Below are 16,617 nucleotides of genomic sequence, written 5' to 3'. Positions count from 1 at the left end.
ATCTTCATCTTCATCTTCATCATTATCTTTATTCCTGTGTTTTTATTTATCTTTAACTTTGTCCTGTTCTTCATCTTTATCATTGACTTGATTAAAAGTTGTGAGTGTTTGTGGTTTGTCGCTGCTCTTGTCTTTGTTTCTGCCTGTTGCAAGATCCGGCAACGTCTTTGACCTCTGACGTTTGCTACCGACTTCAAACCCACTGTCATCGTGGTGATCGCTGATTGGCTGTTCGACTTTGCTGTGAAAGCGGTAGAAGTCCGCACAATTGAGAGGCGAGTATTGGCTAGGCCTGGGTAACGGCGCAAATTTTTTGGCGCTGACACACTAACTCCAGCGCCACTGTCGGAATCAGCACAGTGTGTTGGCGCAATTGCGCCTATTCAGGCTAAAGCTCATTTCCTTTATTGCTGCCCGCTGCACCAAAGTGAATTAATACAAGGTGATATCGGTTGAGAAAAAACTCAAGTATACCCAAGTTAAAAACCCAAAAATACAACAAACCCATCATTTTCACATTCAGAAGGACCGCGACGAATTCTAGCTGTGCTGCACATTTTACAAGAGACACTTCTATTTCGGGTGTTCTTTGCTGGTTCTTTGCGACACCCGGTGTTGTCAGTGTTCCGGTGTTGAACTAAGGTGAATTAATACAAGGTGGTATCGGTTGGGCAAAAACAAGCCAAGTTCAAAACCCAAAAATACAATAAACACATAATTTGCACATTCAGAAGGACCGCGGCTAATTTTAGCAACACCACCTTGTAAAAATTCGCCTTGTGCTGCACATTTTAAAAGTGACACTTCGCTTGTGTGTGTTCTTTGCTGGTTCTTTGCTCCGCCCGGTGTTGTTAGTTTTCCGGTGTTGCTGGCGCCATTGCGTCACAGAGTTGTGAAAATCGGTATCGGCGCCAGTAACTCAGCTCTCGGTATCAGCGCAATGGCGCGGCGCCACACTGTGTTACCCACGGCTAGTATTGGCATTGGCTTTTTTGGCAGTCGGAAGACAAAGACACGTTTTTTAACGTAGCCCTAAAGTATTACTAAATATCTGATATTAATTGTTATTTAAATTCTAATACCAATAAAGGACACGTTAAAAAAAGTCAACATTCTAAAAAACTTTCCCTAAGCAAAATGTCATTGGCTTGATTAAAAGTTGTGAGTGTCTGTGGTTTTGTCGTTACTCTTGTCTTTGTTTCTGCCTGTTGCAAGATCCGGCAACGTCTTTGGCCTCTGACGTTTGCTACCGACTTCAAACTCACTGTCATCGTGGCGATCGCTGATTGGCTGTTCTTCTTTGCTATGTGAAATCGGGAGAAGTCCGTACAATTGAGAGGCGAGTATTGGCATTGGCTTTTTTGGCAGTCGGGAGACAAAGACAAGTTTCTTAACGTAGCTAAAGTATTACTGAATATCTGATATTAATTGTTATTTAAATTCTAATACCAATAAAGAGCACGTTTAAAAAAGCCAACACTGCCCATGTATGTATATTGCTCTCTATGTTTTCATTACCCACTCCACAATGGTGTTAAAAGTAGGGTTGCTAACCGTACCGTATAATATATAGTATTGTACTATTTTTTGGGTCTGGGTACTATATACTGTTGGAAAAAATATAGTATGCAAAAATACTATATTTCGTCTATTATAAATATAAATATATTTCTGTAATTTGTAAGAAAGAACTTTTATAACATTGACGACATTTATACTGAAATATCAATATTAAAAGAAATATGCTTTAAAACAAAGGGTCCATAGATCAAAAACGGTAACATTTTTAAAAATACTTAGAAAGATTTACCAAATTTACTTAAAATAATTTCGCTTTTGCTCTCTATTCCTGCAACTTCGGCATTCACACAAAGAGTTTTTTGTATTATGATTGTGAAATGGTGAGATGAGAGAAATACAGCGACCAGTGGGGTAGCCAGGATTTAGCTAAGGGGGGGATTAAAAAAAATTTGCATCGATAACTTAAAGTTGTGATACACAATGGCTAGAGGCGTCGCCTGTGGGAATTCTTTCATATATGTATGTATGTGCCATTTTTACCGTTATATATTTTTTGTCTACTCGGTTATTCCATAGGGAATTCATGCTTTATTTAAATTTAAAAAATTAAATTACTACACCATTTTAATTAATTAGTGTGTAGACACTTCAGTTTTTACACATTGAATATATCTGCATATTTATATATTTACGCGTATCTATTTACATTTATTTATGAACAAGTCTACAAAATCTTATTACTTATAAAGCGATTTTTAATCTTCGTTGCTTAACACACATTTTTTCAATTACTTCTTGTGTTGTAATCGGCACATCATTATGTACCGCTAACATCGTTAAACCATTCAGCCGCCGACAAATAAGATAGCATATTCAACAATTGAGAAGTCCACTTGCAAAGTGCGCTAAGTAAATTTTTTTAGATTTTTAGTTTTTGGTGGGTTTCATGTCAACTAACAGCAGAGTGAAAAATATTTCTATACTCTGAAAAAAATAGCATGAAATGTTAACTACTCTTGCAAAAGTCGCTATAATACTTATTTATACACTTTCAAAAGTCTCCCCTTCGTATGAACTTAGAAAACTGCAAAAAAAACGTGGTAGTTTCGGTGCCTAGTGGAAGAGGTCGCAAAAAAGAAGCAAACCAATCTTCCTAGAGGAGAGAACGCGAAAAGCTAAAAAAAAATAGCTATGTAAAAGTTACTGTTTCAAAACTTGCAATATTAAATTTTTAAATATAAAATTTGCAAATCTACCATACTGCAATTTTATTTTTTTAATGGTATTAGGCTCTTATTTATCCAAATTTTCAGGTAATAAAACAAGATACAGTTCGGATGTTTCTTGTTGTCGTAGACGTTTTTTTTATTTATGGCTTACTTTTATAAAATCACATAACGCTGTTTGCAAGTGGACTACTCATATATTCATTAAAAGATAATTTGTCATCCGTCTGAAATAAAAAAAATTTTAAATCAGAAGGATAAAATAGTATGGCGTTATTAATTCAAAAGTAAATAATTGTAGTTCAATGACGAAGAGGGGGGGCTATCTCACTAATAAAAACGAACTTTTGATTTATATCAATTGAAATATTGATTGCGATAAAGCAAATGATACTTTCAAAGAAATATGTTCTTTTATAGAGGAAATGCATAACACAGAAAAAAGATGTACACTGTTTAGTCCGTCGCCCTAAATATTTTTTCTCTTTCTATAAAAAAAATACTATATATATTTGAACTCAACTATATTTTTTCAGATTTTTTTGAAAAAGTACTATAAATTTCTTGGAAAATGTTGGCAACCCTAGTTAAAAATCCACCCCCAGCACTTCTCCGCAGGCGCCCTATCCATCAGACGCAAGGAGCATTTCTTCCTCCGCTCTGTCGAGATGTGGTGATAGAAGCTATAAATTCCATCTATGGGTAAATTATTGTTGCTTTTCCACTACATTTTTTCATTAGAAACGGCCTCAAGCTCAATAAAAATTCTTGAATATATGTAATTATTAAAAGGCCATAATAAACAAAAACAAATTTTAAGATATCCGTAAAACTTTTTTTATTGAAATGGCCTAATGGTGACAACCATTAGAGCACACAGGGGGTGGGTTTTGGGGTTCAAACCTTTTCCTCTTGAGAGCTGCAAACTGATTTAAGAAATTTTGATAGAAGAAAATTTCTTCTCCATTTCTTGTGCGTCAGTTTATATGAATTTTTCGATTTTCTTGACAGCTCTTAAAAGATTACCTGCGAATGAAGCATTGTCCTAAAACAATGCAATGCATATTCACTTCTTCTTCTTGTTTTTATTTGGCACTGTAACCGCCTAAGCGATTTTGGCCGAGTTCAACAAAGTACGCCAGTCGTTTCTTTTCTGTGCCAACTGGCGCCAATTGGAAATGCCAAGTAAAGCCAAGTCCTTCTCCACCTGGTCTTTCCATCTCAGTGTGGGCCTTCCTCTTCCTCTGCTACCACCAGCGGGTTCCGAGTTGAATACTTTCAGAGCTGGAGCGTCGGTGTATTTTAGTTCGCTGCATTATGTCCTTGTCGTTGTAAAGCTCATACAGCTCATCGTTTCATCGTCTGCGGTACTCGCCGTCGCCAACGCGTAAAGGCCCGTAAATCTTCCGGAAAATCTTTCTCTCGAATACTCCAAGAGCCACCTCAGCAGATGTTGTCATTGTCCATGCTTCTGCGGCATATACCAGCACGGGCATGATGAGTGACTTATAGAGTGCTATTTTAGTGCTGTCGAAAGCGGCTTTAAAGTCGACAAATAGGTGGTGAGTGTCGATACTTTTCCCGCGGGTCTTTTCCAAGATTTGACGTATTGTGAATACCTGGTCTATGGTGGATTTGCCAGGTCTGAAGACACACTGATAAGGTCCAAACAGTTCGCTGACGGTGGGCTTCAGTCTTTCGCACTAAACTCGATAAGACCTTATAACCTATGCTTAGAAGGCTGATCCCGCACCGATCTACTGGGGTATCGGGTTCTTCTTCTCCACAACTTTCCAAGCTGCTACCATTCAGTAGGGTGGAGAAATGTTCTCTCCATAATTTAAGTATGTTCTGAACATCGGTAACTAGGTCGCCATTGTTGTTCTTATAGTACGCCCTGGTCTTGAAACCTTCCGTAAATCGCCTAACTCTCTGGTAAAATTTTTGGGCATACACATAGCGCGCGTTGCGCTAGATCGAAGCGTGGCCCTGTAGGCGGCATCTTTTTTCTCTGCAGCTTCCTGACACTCCTCATCGTACCAGTTGTTCTTTCGGGCTCGCGGAAATCCAACTACTTCTTCGGCGGCGGTACTTAATGAGCGGGAGATATGGTTCCACTGCTCGCATATGTCGGTTTGTTGAAGATTGCTCTCTTAGAGCAGGTGTAAGAGTCGAGTAGCGAATGCATTGGCTGTCTGTTGTGATTGCAGCTTTTCGACGTTAAGCTTTCCTTGCTTATTTGGGCGCACATTTTTTGCTGCACAGAGCCAGGTGCGTATCTTGGCTGCAACAAGATAGTGGCCCTAGTCGATGTTTGAGCCTCGGAGTGTCTTACGTCCAAAACACTGGAAGCATGCCTTCCATTTATCACAACTTGATCGATTTGGTTTTTCGTTTTTCGATACGAAGACAGCCACGTAGCTTGATTAATCTTTTTATGCTTGAACCTACTACTGCATACTACCATGTGTCGGGCCCCGGCGAAGTCGATCGGCCTCAGTCCGTTGTCGGATGTTTCGTCGTGGAGGCTGAATTTTCCGGCGTTGGTTCCAAAGATTCCTTCCTAGCCCACACTGGAATTGAAGGTGCCAAGCACGATTTTGATATCGCGGCGGGGACAGCGCTCGTACGTGCGCTCCAAGCGCTCATAGAATAGATCCTTGGATACCTCATCCTTCTCTTCCGTCGGGGCATGGGTGCAGATGAGCGAGATGTTGAAGAATCTCACTTTGATGCGGATTATGGCTAGACGCCACAAATCCAACACCGAATTCGCACTCCTTTACATGGCAGCTCTAGTATACGTCGCAAGGCCTCAGGCATTGCTTGCCTTGCCCCGTCCAACGATTTTCTTGGATGGCGGCGATGTCAGCTTTCGCTCTTATGAGGACATCAACCAGCCGGGCAGTGGCACCTTCCCCATTAAGGGTGCGGACATTCCAGGTGCATGTCTCAAATCGTAGTCCTTTAATCGTTTGCCGTGGTCGCCATCAAAAGGGGGGTTCTCATTCGAGGCTTTGTTTCTCTTTTTCATTGGAGCCTGTTTTTACGTGGCGGGTGCCAAACCCTGCGCACAACCCATTGTTGGGACGGGGGTGGTTTTGTAACCGAATACAGGTTTATAAAGCGGGCCGTTTGCTCCAAGACAGACACCCGCTTGCGGCGCACCTACTGGAGAACAGACGCTGCAGACTTCAGTGAACCCTTAAACGGAATAAGTCGGAGTGGCCCCACCAAAGCTCCCTCTCTTTCTGCCGTGACCTAAGGCTCCACTCGGATTGCTTACCGCATCTCACACATGGGTTGCTCACGTTGCCCAGAGTGCGCGAACGAGGACGCAAGAGTCGGAATTGAGAATAGCCGTGCAACAATAACTGCATACCCGGCACGACTATACCCCATTGCAAGTTGACAAGTTAAACAAGTAATTTGTAAATACCGTTAATTTTTCCATGATCCAATGATCGGATTTAAAAAAATTACGGGACGACCCTTGAGGTACCATCTTACCAAAAATAGAATTATTGAAATCGGTTCACGTGGTCTAAAGTTGTGCGGTAGCATACATAAAAAAGGAAAAAATATTCCGACGAATTGCTAAACTCCCCCTTTTTTTGAAGTCGGTTAAAAATGTTTGAGTTCTTTGTTAATTTTATGTAAATAAAATGCAATTTATGAAACTTTAAAAAGTTGATTTATTTATTACATACTGAACATAAAACTTCCATAAATGTATTTTAAAGAGTAGATTATCAGTATTTTCTGGTGATATATCTTTAGATGCATCAAACTTACGTTTTATGAAACGTAAGTTTTATGTTAAGTCCTACGATGACGGTGGGAACCAAGCGCGAGGTATTGCCGAAAAAATTTATTCCGCACCAATAAAAATGTATTATTTATTTTTGTCAAATATTTTGGATATTGTCAATTGAATGAACATAGAATTTCAAAGTGAATCATACAGATTGCGTAAGTTATATAAAAATTTTTAAAGTAACTATATACTAAAATTTTCGTTTTTTGTCAAACTAAACTGTATGCCAAGTAACCCAGCTGATATACGCGTTTGTAATCCAGATAATCATTTACCTATTAAGGAAGTACATATATATTAGGGATGTCAAGCCCGGGATCCCGGGTTTTCGGGATCCCATGATCCCGGTCTTTTTTAAGTCCCGAATATCCCGGGATTAGTCGATTTAAGTCCCGGGATTGCTGGAAACAATTTTTTTGTTAGCCAATTAAATTTTTATCACAAATATCCCCTCAAGGGCAATCTAAGAATTTTTTGCAACCCTTAATGCTATAATTTCTTTAAGATCGCATTACCATCAAAAGAAGGAATAATTTTGCTTCGCTAAAAATGGAATAGGTGATGCACTTATATATTTATTGTTTACTTAAATGTGTTAACTTTTTTATTATTACTTAAATATATTGATAATATCTTAAATTGATCTCACACAGTGATTCAAAAAATTTTATATAGTTACATAGGCAGTTACTGCTGTACCAAATACAGTCACTTACAAAAATATTTTGCATCGATTTTTTTTTGCAATACTCAAAATATTTTTCATGGTATTTTTTTGTTAATTAAAAAAAATATATAGCTCATTTTACAACAAAAATCATGTAAATCAAAATTTCACACTTTAGAGAAAGTTGGTTTAAGTTCACCAAATTATCATAAAAATATCAAACTTTTTAATCATAATTTTTACAAAAAATTCTATTATGCAGTTTTATAGCCCATTCAATTTAATACAATAAAGTGCAATTTTAAAGTTGCTAAAAACTCCCTTGATTTTTGAATTTTTTTTACTGACGATGTTGGGCATTTTCTTCCTTATAACGAATTTTTTTGTAGCAAAAAAAAATACAAAATGTCAACGGGAAGTTTTCGCAACTTCAAAATTGCACATACATATATATTTTTTTAAATTAACAAAAAAAAATACCGTGAAAAATATTCTGAATATTGCAAAAAAAATCTATGCAAAATATTTCCGTGAGTGACCGTATATGCATCTGTACTTGTAGTACAAAAACTATGTTATACAGGCATGTTCTGCAAATCGTACGATTTCAAATCGGTGCGATTTGCAAAGTATTGTTGTATATTTTTAATCAAATTATTAAATGTTTCAAATGAAAACTGCTAGAAGCACATCATTTACGTTATGTCCATCGATTTAGCGCCAAATTTTTCCCGCTTTGTTATATATCCTCCGAAATAGATTTTGTAAATCGCACCGATTTGAAATCGTACGATTTGCAGAACATGCCTGATAAATTAATGAGGATATGTACATACATACATATATGTTTGTCAAATTTTATGTTTGTTTTTTGTTGGTTGAAAATACTGATTTATCGCCTTAATAAATATGTAAATGAGTTACAATAAATTGTACTTTTTTTTTGTTATATCAATCTGATTTAAAATACTATAATAGGATGATCACAGATGTGTTGCACCTTTGCCTGAATTTCGGGACAATCCCGGGATCCCGGGATTGTATTTTCAGATCCCGAAAATCCCGGGATCGACAAAACCCCGAAAATTGACATCCCTAATATATATTACTTGTGCCGCAGAGACGTATATATCAACTGCACATTTAGGTAAAGTCCAAACTTTAAGAATAAAAAAAAATATTCAGTACTGATATATTGAACTTTGTTTGCAATTAAAAAAGAGATTTGATTTTAACTGTGATGAATTGTATGTACATGTATTGATGCATAGTCATATAAAGAAAGCGCTAGTTCGACATTTTTAACAGTTTTAAACAAAGAGAAAACTTTTATACAATGGCTACTTTTGAAATTCGATACTAAACTAGATTGCGTTCAAGTAGCAAGCAAAAAAATGCTTTAAATAATGATTAAAAATTTTAAATTCTGAGTCTTATCAGTGATGCCAATAAATTTTAGAAAAATTCCCTACCGCATCTCACGAAAATCCGTACGCAAATATAATTTTTACCTACAAGTTTCCCTACATATCTTTTCAATACACCTAAATGAAACAAACAATTTTTTGCAAATTCATCTTTTATTTTAAATTTAAGCAGCAACTTACAATATTCTCTGCTTTATTCAGACTCTGATTTTGTTATTTATAACAATATAATCCCGTAAATTGTGCCTCGTTGTGGAAAAATGTAGATGAATATGCGGTAAAAATGGCATTAAGGGTCAAATGAGTATGTTCAAGCGCAGACAAAGTACATACTTTAAAAGTCTTGCTGTTCAGTGGGTGTGTTCAAGCACGTATCGACTGCTGAGTGGAAGATCGACCCATCTCGGCAGTCAGTTCTAAAACGCCTTATCTCAAAAAACTTTTAAGAACACCCCATTTTAGAATTTTATTAAAAAACACCTATCTCAGAATTTGGTTGAAGAACACCCTATCTCAGATTTCGGTTCAAAAACGCCCTATCTCACTAGAAAATGTATTGAAAATGTGCTAAGACAGAGTGTTTTTGAATCGGCAGATGAGATGGGGCGTTTTTGAACCGATTTCTGAAATGGGGCGTTCTTGAAAAGTTTTTTGAGATAGGGCGTTTTCGAGCTGGCTGCCGAAATAGGTCGATCTTCCACTTAGCAGTCGATATGAAGGTTTAACTTGCTAACACTCGTTAACTCATTGAAAAAAATTCAACTCATTAACAATTGCGTCGATGAGTTCGACAACCATACAAGTCCAAAATCAGTTTCTCATTTTTGAGGTCAAAAACAGTACAAGTCAAGGACATGCACGGTTTTTCTCTCATTTTAACGTACTAGTTGCTTAGCCGTTAACGTGGCACAGCTGATTGCAATCGTGAAATTGGGAGAAAAACCGTACATGTCCGTACTGTTTTTGATCTCAACAATGAAAAACTGATTTTGAACTTGTACGGTTGTCGAACTCACCGATTCAATCAACCGGGACGTTACACATTCAATTTTCCCCTTTCAGTTTTCAATACACTCACACTTTTTCACTAAAACACTCGTATTTATTACTTGAGCAACTTGCTTTAAATTTTTCCCTTTCATTTGAGTTTCAATTTTGCTTTCAATTTTGATCAACTGTTCAGCATTGGTATGGGAATTTTGGGAAAATAAAAAAATACTAAGCTTCTGCATGCTAAAATGTTAATCTACAAAGGAATCAAAAGTGGAAAATGGTCTTAAGAAGCTAGTTAGTTACATTGTTTTCTCGAAGACGACATGTTGATAATGAAATTGCTTCTCACGTTGAATGCAGCCTACGTAATGGCTTTCAATTTTGATGATATTTGATAAGCAATGTGTGTGAGGAAATTGAAAGGCAAAACTGATTATGTGTCGTCAGCGTAAAAGAAATTATATGAGAACAGAAAAGACAAATTTGTGAAAAAAGAGACAAATTCAGAATCTTTAAAGTCTATCTTTTTTCCCTACATCGCAAATTTAAGACTGAATTTCCCTACACGCAGCCTCTTTTCCCTACTATTGGCATCGCCGAGTCCTATAAGTACAAAAAGTATTTAAACTAAAAATAAGATTATATATAAGGCATTTTTGCTGTTTATTATAAATACTAATACCCAGTTGAACTCATACATGTAAGACATTTTCTTTATTGTTATTATCAGGGAACGGATTTTATGGAAATTGCCTTGTTTTCTGCTAAAGAGATAGAGTATATTCGATTAAGAATGTCCACGATTTAGCTTTTCCTGATTCCATATACACACATTTGATGTTGCCTTTTTTTGCCTTTTTTAAGATATTTGCCTTTTTTTGCCTTTTTAAGATATTTGCCTTTTTTTGCCCTTTCTACCTTTAAAAAAGTGATTATAGCATTTACAATTTTTTTTTAAAGATTAAAAAATATACACATGCCCATGCGGCTTATAGAAGCGCAGGGACCTCTTGCCAAATTGGTGTTGGAAAAATTCAAAGCCGTTTTCTCAGCTAACGTAGGCTTGGAGACAATAAGGGGAGTGGATAAAATTGTAAAGGGCGAGGAAAACGCCCTTATTACTGATAATATGAACGTTTCAAACGTTTTAAATTGGGCTCCACTTGTATCAACTTCCGTCGAGCGCACATTTAGTACATTCAAGGCTTTTCTTCGCGAAAATCGAATGAAAATGCTGCCAGAAAACTTCAAAATGCATCTTGTGGTTCAATGTTACTACAGCTATACAGATTAAAGTTTTATGAGTTAGAAACTCGAAAGGATAAAATAGTCAAAGATTCAAAGTACAAATTTTTCATATAATGAAACTAGTTCATAGTTTTTCTCTTTTTACTTGTAATATAAAAATTTCTAAAATAAATGTATTTTTTGATTGTTCTTCGTATTTTCTGTCTTTTTTAGTGCCTTATTTTGCTTTTTTTGCAATACCTAGTGCCTTTTCCTGCCTTTTACGCTATTTTGTTTTGCCTTTTTTTGCCTTTTTTGCAATACCTAGTGCCTTTTCCTGGCTTTTTCGCTATTTTATTTTGCCTTTTCCAGCCTATCGCGTTATTTTATTTTGCCTTTTTTATAGGTTTTTAGGTCCTAAAAATCCGTTCCCTCGTTATTATACTAGTACCAGGTACAATTGATACGTGTGCCTTTTTTGCAATCAATAAATGTTAAATTGTTTTGGAAACTCAAAATAAGAAAGTAATACATATTGATAAATTTTTATACCATGTTCTGACCGACATCGAAAACATGTTTTCGTTGCTAAAACTGGTTTTCGACCTAAAACTTATGTTTTCGTCAATGTAAAATCTGTCAAACGAAAACAAGTTTTCGCTGAAAACCACTTGAAAACTCACGTTCCACTCACTCCAATCGGTGTCTGCACTAGTTTTTTTTCGATTATTTATCGAAGTGGAAGTCATATTTTATCATCTTTAATACGCTATTTCGGATTTATTGTTAATTGGCTGAACGAAATAAAATAAGCATGGAAGTAAGAGGTTGTTAATGAAAAGAAATTGAAGGAAAAGTATTTTGGTTTTGTATTTGTGCAGCAAAACTGTAAACAAAGGATGTAAGAAATGTCAACGAAAACACCAACAGTCGGTGTGAACAGCCTTCCGCCCACAATCCCAAAACTGGTTTTCAAGGTGTTTTCGTTGTCGGTCAGAACATTGTATACGTCTTTTCTCTGCTAAAATTTTTCACAAGCCCGCGGTCACACTGGTTAGAACCAACAGCATCCTATTTCGCACTAGTATACATACATACATATGTATAATCGTAGCATGCATTTCTGGCATACTCGCCCATATGCACATATGTACATTTGTAAAGTATGTGAGCAATTCACACAATATTGTAAACTCAAGCACAAAAAAAGGATAATTCTATACAAAACATTTTGGAAGGGGTTGACGTTCAAAGAGCAACTTCATTCGCAAAGGAAACAAATTGCCAACACTTTTCGGTGAAAACCCCATCATTACATTCAGCAAAAACCGACAATGGGGGTTGAAGTTTATGTATTTCTTTGACAGCTTAACTAATAAGTCAAAGTTTTTTGTCATGATTACATTACTATATGTTCCGTGGTTTGGCATTTTTATTAATCGGGTGATAACTATTAAATGTGTGGTGGGGAATATATATGGGTGTTTCCATCGAAAGCTCCACCACGACAAAAAAAAAAAAAAATCTTATATCTAACGTATTTACGGGCCCATTTGTCTGCTTTTTAAAATATATACTGGCTATGTAAGTAAAATGATGTTTGCGTAAAATGGTCTTCCTAGGTGGCGCCAAGGCTGAGATATTTCGAAAAACCGTATTTATGGTCCGATTTGGTTCGAATTTGGCGTATGTAGTTGAAACATAATAAGTCATAGATTTCCAACAAATTCACCCTTAATTGGCGCTGAAGTCAAAATATAAACTATATTCTACATAAAATACATGTTTTATTTGCGTTAAAAATTCATTTAAAAGCAATATTAACAAAAATATAACGATGGAAATTTATTTATTACGTTTCACACTTGGGATTGTTAGGGAAAATTGAAACAAGTTGCATTAATTCAAAAAACTCTAAAAACAACTAGAATTGCTCCAAATCATATTAAAATATGTTTCATGAAAATAGCCATCCACAATTCGCAGAGTTTTGCGATTTTGTAAGAAAGGAAAAAATCGACTTCCATTTTTTGTCACGTAACGACACTCTCTTTAAATGCTTATATTTCAGGACAAAGCAGTTCGATTGTTTTCATTTTTCGGTTAAATATAGAGCTAATTATGTGCTATACAATGGCCCAAAAAAGTTAAAGAAAACAAATAGTATTCCTTGTTTGTATCACATTGAAACGTACGACTGTCACGTATGCGACGTATGGAAATACCCATATGTATATGTACATATACATACATACATACATACCAAAGATTTTTTAACCAAACCCAGTGGGAATTAGGAGCACGTAATAATACCTTATTAGCAACTTACTCTTCACCTGGCAGTCATTACCATTTCCCTGCCGAACGTCCCTTACTTTTACAAAGGCATGGCCGCCTTATGTAAGTAGGAATTTAGAATGTACATTTGGTATCAGACATACTTCTGAGCCGCTTTACAAAGTAAGTTACTAGTAATGCAGAGCAGTCGCTCGGAGTAGTTCGGTGATTGGAAATAACTTCGGCTGCACGTTATTTTGCAACTGACAACGTGATGTGTCTTCGGAGGTGTTCATTTTGCCCTTTACTAGTAGATGACATTGGCCATGATGACAATTTTGGTACTAAAAACTGAAAGAAAACATGGCTTACCTCGCAAGGTGCTTACCTATTTTCCCAGTGGGAACCCTCTTAAATATTGGTATGTTTCGTTCGAGTTTTCTTTATCAATATGTATGTATGTATGTATATATATTAGACTGCGCCCATGGGCGTAGCCAGGTAGGGGCAGGGGGGTGCTCGAGCCCCCCCTAACTTTCAAATTTTTCTTATATATATATAAAATAGTACCCTGAAATGCCAGCTTAATAGGGTCGAGCCCCCCCCCGCCTAAATTTCATTCTGGCTACGCCGATGATTGCGCCTTATTTTGCAACTTTGTCGCCTATATAAGCATTGTTGCCATTTTAGCCGTTTTCCAGCCAGATTTAGCCGGTTGCAAACAGCCAGAGAAGTTTCGGTTTAGCCGGCAGCCGATTTGTTAGCCGTTTTGTAAAAAAATTATAGCCGCTTTTAGCCGATTTTGCTATTCGCCTGGTTTTCTTAAAATTCAAATATATATATTTCCAATTTTGATTAAGCGATCCAAAATCTGTTAGAAATGGCTACTAGCCTTATCGCGGAGAAAATTTTCATGTCAGGCAGGGTTATATAAAATTCGGCCGATTTCACTTATTTTTATTTTAAACGAATATATTTTTTCTAAAGAAGGCCGTAGCGCGGATTTTCTTCATAAAATATTTGTTATGAAACTCTTAAATTTAGGTGTGAAGTTTTATTCGCAAACTTAGAAAATAACAAATTGTTTCACTGTTTGCTTAACACGCGTGTGTGTTTGGATATAGTGCCAGCACATAGAATTAATATTACAGGTATTGTATTCCCACATAACGCATATTCAATTCTGCCTTAATCACAAAACATCATTGTTGCCTACACTTAACGGTTTAAGGTAAAAATGGATATTTACAAGCACTATGTACCAGTGATGGGCAAAATTGTATTTACTAAGTATTAAATACTAAGTACAAAAGTATTTAGGTATTTTGTGTTATTGTAAATACCAAAGTACTATCTACTTAGGTATTTAGGAGCTGCTAAATACCCAAGTACTATTTACTTAGGTATTTAGGAGCTGCTAAATACCCAAGTAAACAATACTTAGGTATTTAGGTGGTGCTAAATACTCAAGTAAAAAGTATTTAGGTATTTAGGAGCTATTAGATATTAAAGTAAGAAAAACTTGAGTATTTAGGAGCTGCTAGATATCAAAGTACAAAAGACGAAAGTATTTAGTAGGCGCTAAACACTCTGGTCCAAAGTACTCATGTACCTTGGGGATGCAAAATACTTTCACTAAAGTACCAAGGTGTTTAGTCGATGGCTAAATACTTTCAAACTAAATACTGTACAATTTAGGAGAAATTTAGAGAATTAACACCTCACCTTACACTCACCTCAACTTACTTTACCCACCTCACTTCACCTCTCCTCAAATCAACTCACCACATACAAACTCACCTCACCTCACCTAAACTCACCACACCTCCTACTGGTACACCAAAATCCGCCAAATCTTAACTCACCACAGTTGAACTCATCACACCCGTTCTCACCACACCTCACCTAAACTCACCACACCTCAATTTGGGAACTGTTTCTGCATTTGAGAGATTCGTCAAACTAAATCAGGATTTTCAAGACTATTTCGGGGTTTTCGGGACTATTTTGGTATCTTCGAAGCTATTTCGTAATTCTTTAGGGATTCCCGGATTCGGGATTCTCGGGAATCTTTATGCGGCTTGGTTTTGAAGAAAATGCTGTTTCGATTTCGCTTTCTCGTCATTGGTCATGCTTAAATTTATCCCCCGGGAACATATATATTTTTCTAAAATCTTTAGCACGCGTGTAATGACTTTGGCAACCATACTATGACCCATTGCAATATAACTTTCTTTCCCCACAGCCCTTTGAAACCCACCTTCCGCCAAAAACCTTAGTGTGGCCGCCAATTGCAGTTGTGTCGGAATGGATGTTATTTGTAAATACCATTTGTAAATAACACCAAGTACTTACACCAATTTAGAGACATCTAAAGGATTGGAGTGATCGCGCAGAATCCTTCTATTAAGGAGGGCAAGTCTCTCATTTTTTATTAAAATATCCGCAAACGTAGTTAATGCGCTCATTTTTCGTTTTTGTATCCAAAAATTTATTATTTGTTTTGGTTAAATTGACAGTTATCAGCTGTTAGTCATCTTTACCTATTCATCACCAACTTTAGTTAATTTTTAGGGTGAATCAAAAACCGAGTTCTAAGATGAACAAAAAATTCGGTTTTCAGAACACCAAAATCAAATTCACTCGGTTTTAGATTAATTTTCAAATTCACTTTCACTCGGATTCCACAACCTGCCTGAATGCCTTTTTTGCTAATGTATAAAATCATCTTTTCATTTCTCAGTGCCATCAGATACGCACGAATTGTTTGATTTTCAAAAACGAGGTGTCAGATTAAAAAACTTGACCTGTACATTTAAAAAGATGGTTTAGTTTTGTTTGGAGCTGCCACCTGTTAAAAAATTAAATTCAAATTATTTAATAAGTTAAATGAATTATTAAAATATTGGTATCGATCGAAATGGGTGTAAAAGGGTTTATTTCTTAACTACATGCAACAGGGTTGCAACCTGTTTAAAAAATCTAATTCCATTTGAATCAAGGGAATTATTTAATTGAAATACATCGGTATCAACATGTGTGAGTAAGAGGTTTAAGAAGGTTACAGCTTACAAATATTTTGAGGAGGGTTGCCACCTGTGTGTAAAGTCAAATTTAGTTAATTTAAAATAATAATTTCGTCAAACCAAAGGTTTACGACATCGTTTTTTTTTATTTTATTACAAATACATATATTGTCAATCAGTGATTTCATGATTTCTGATTACATTCCTTTTAAATTTCTGGATTCGTAAATTAACCCAGGAATGTTTTTAATGTTCACTTATATCTTGGTAAATATGTCCAATTTTTTCTTAGTATTCCCTTAATTAAACTGAATTTGATTTTTTTTAACATGTGGCAACATTTCTACGTATCGTTTAGAATAAAGCATTTTCAAAACCATTTCAATTGATACCCATATTGTAATATCTAATTCATTCAACTTATTAAATAATTTTA

General features: G+C 36.0%; 1 protein-coding gene across 1 annotated transcript in view; it reads left to right on the top strand.

Moving 5' to 3' along the window:
• LOC118735187 (neurogenic protein big brain) overlaps positions 1-16,617 on the top strand; it is a gene marked incomplete in the record, with an annotated part of 346,282 nt that overhangs the window by 255,007 nt on the left and 74,658 nt on the right.

This window comes from Rhagoletis pomonella, unplaced genomic scaffold (genome assembly GCF_013731165.1).
Source record: "Rhagoletis pomonella isolate Grant_MI unplaced genomic scaffold, Rhpom_1.0 Rhpom_scaffold_00003, whole genome shotgun sequence".
Lineage (NCBI taxonomy): Eukaryota > Metazoa > Arthropoda > Insecta > Diptera > Tephritidae > Rhagoletis > Rhagoletis pomonella.
Note: the sequence above shows the minus strand (reverse complement) of the source record. Positions and strands in the feature narration are given on the sequence as shown.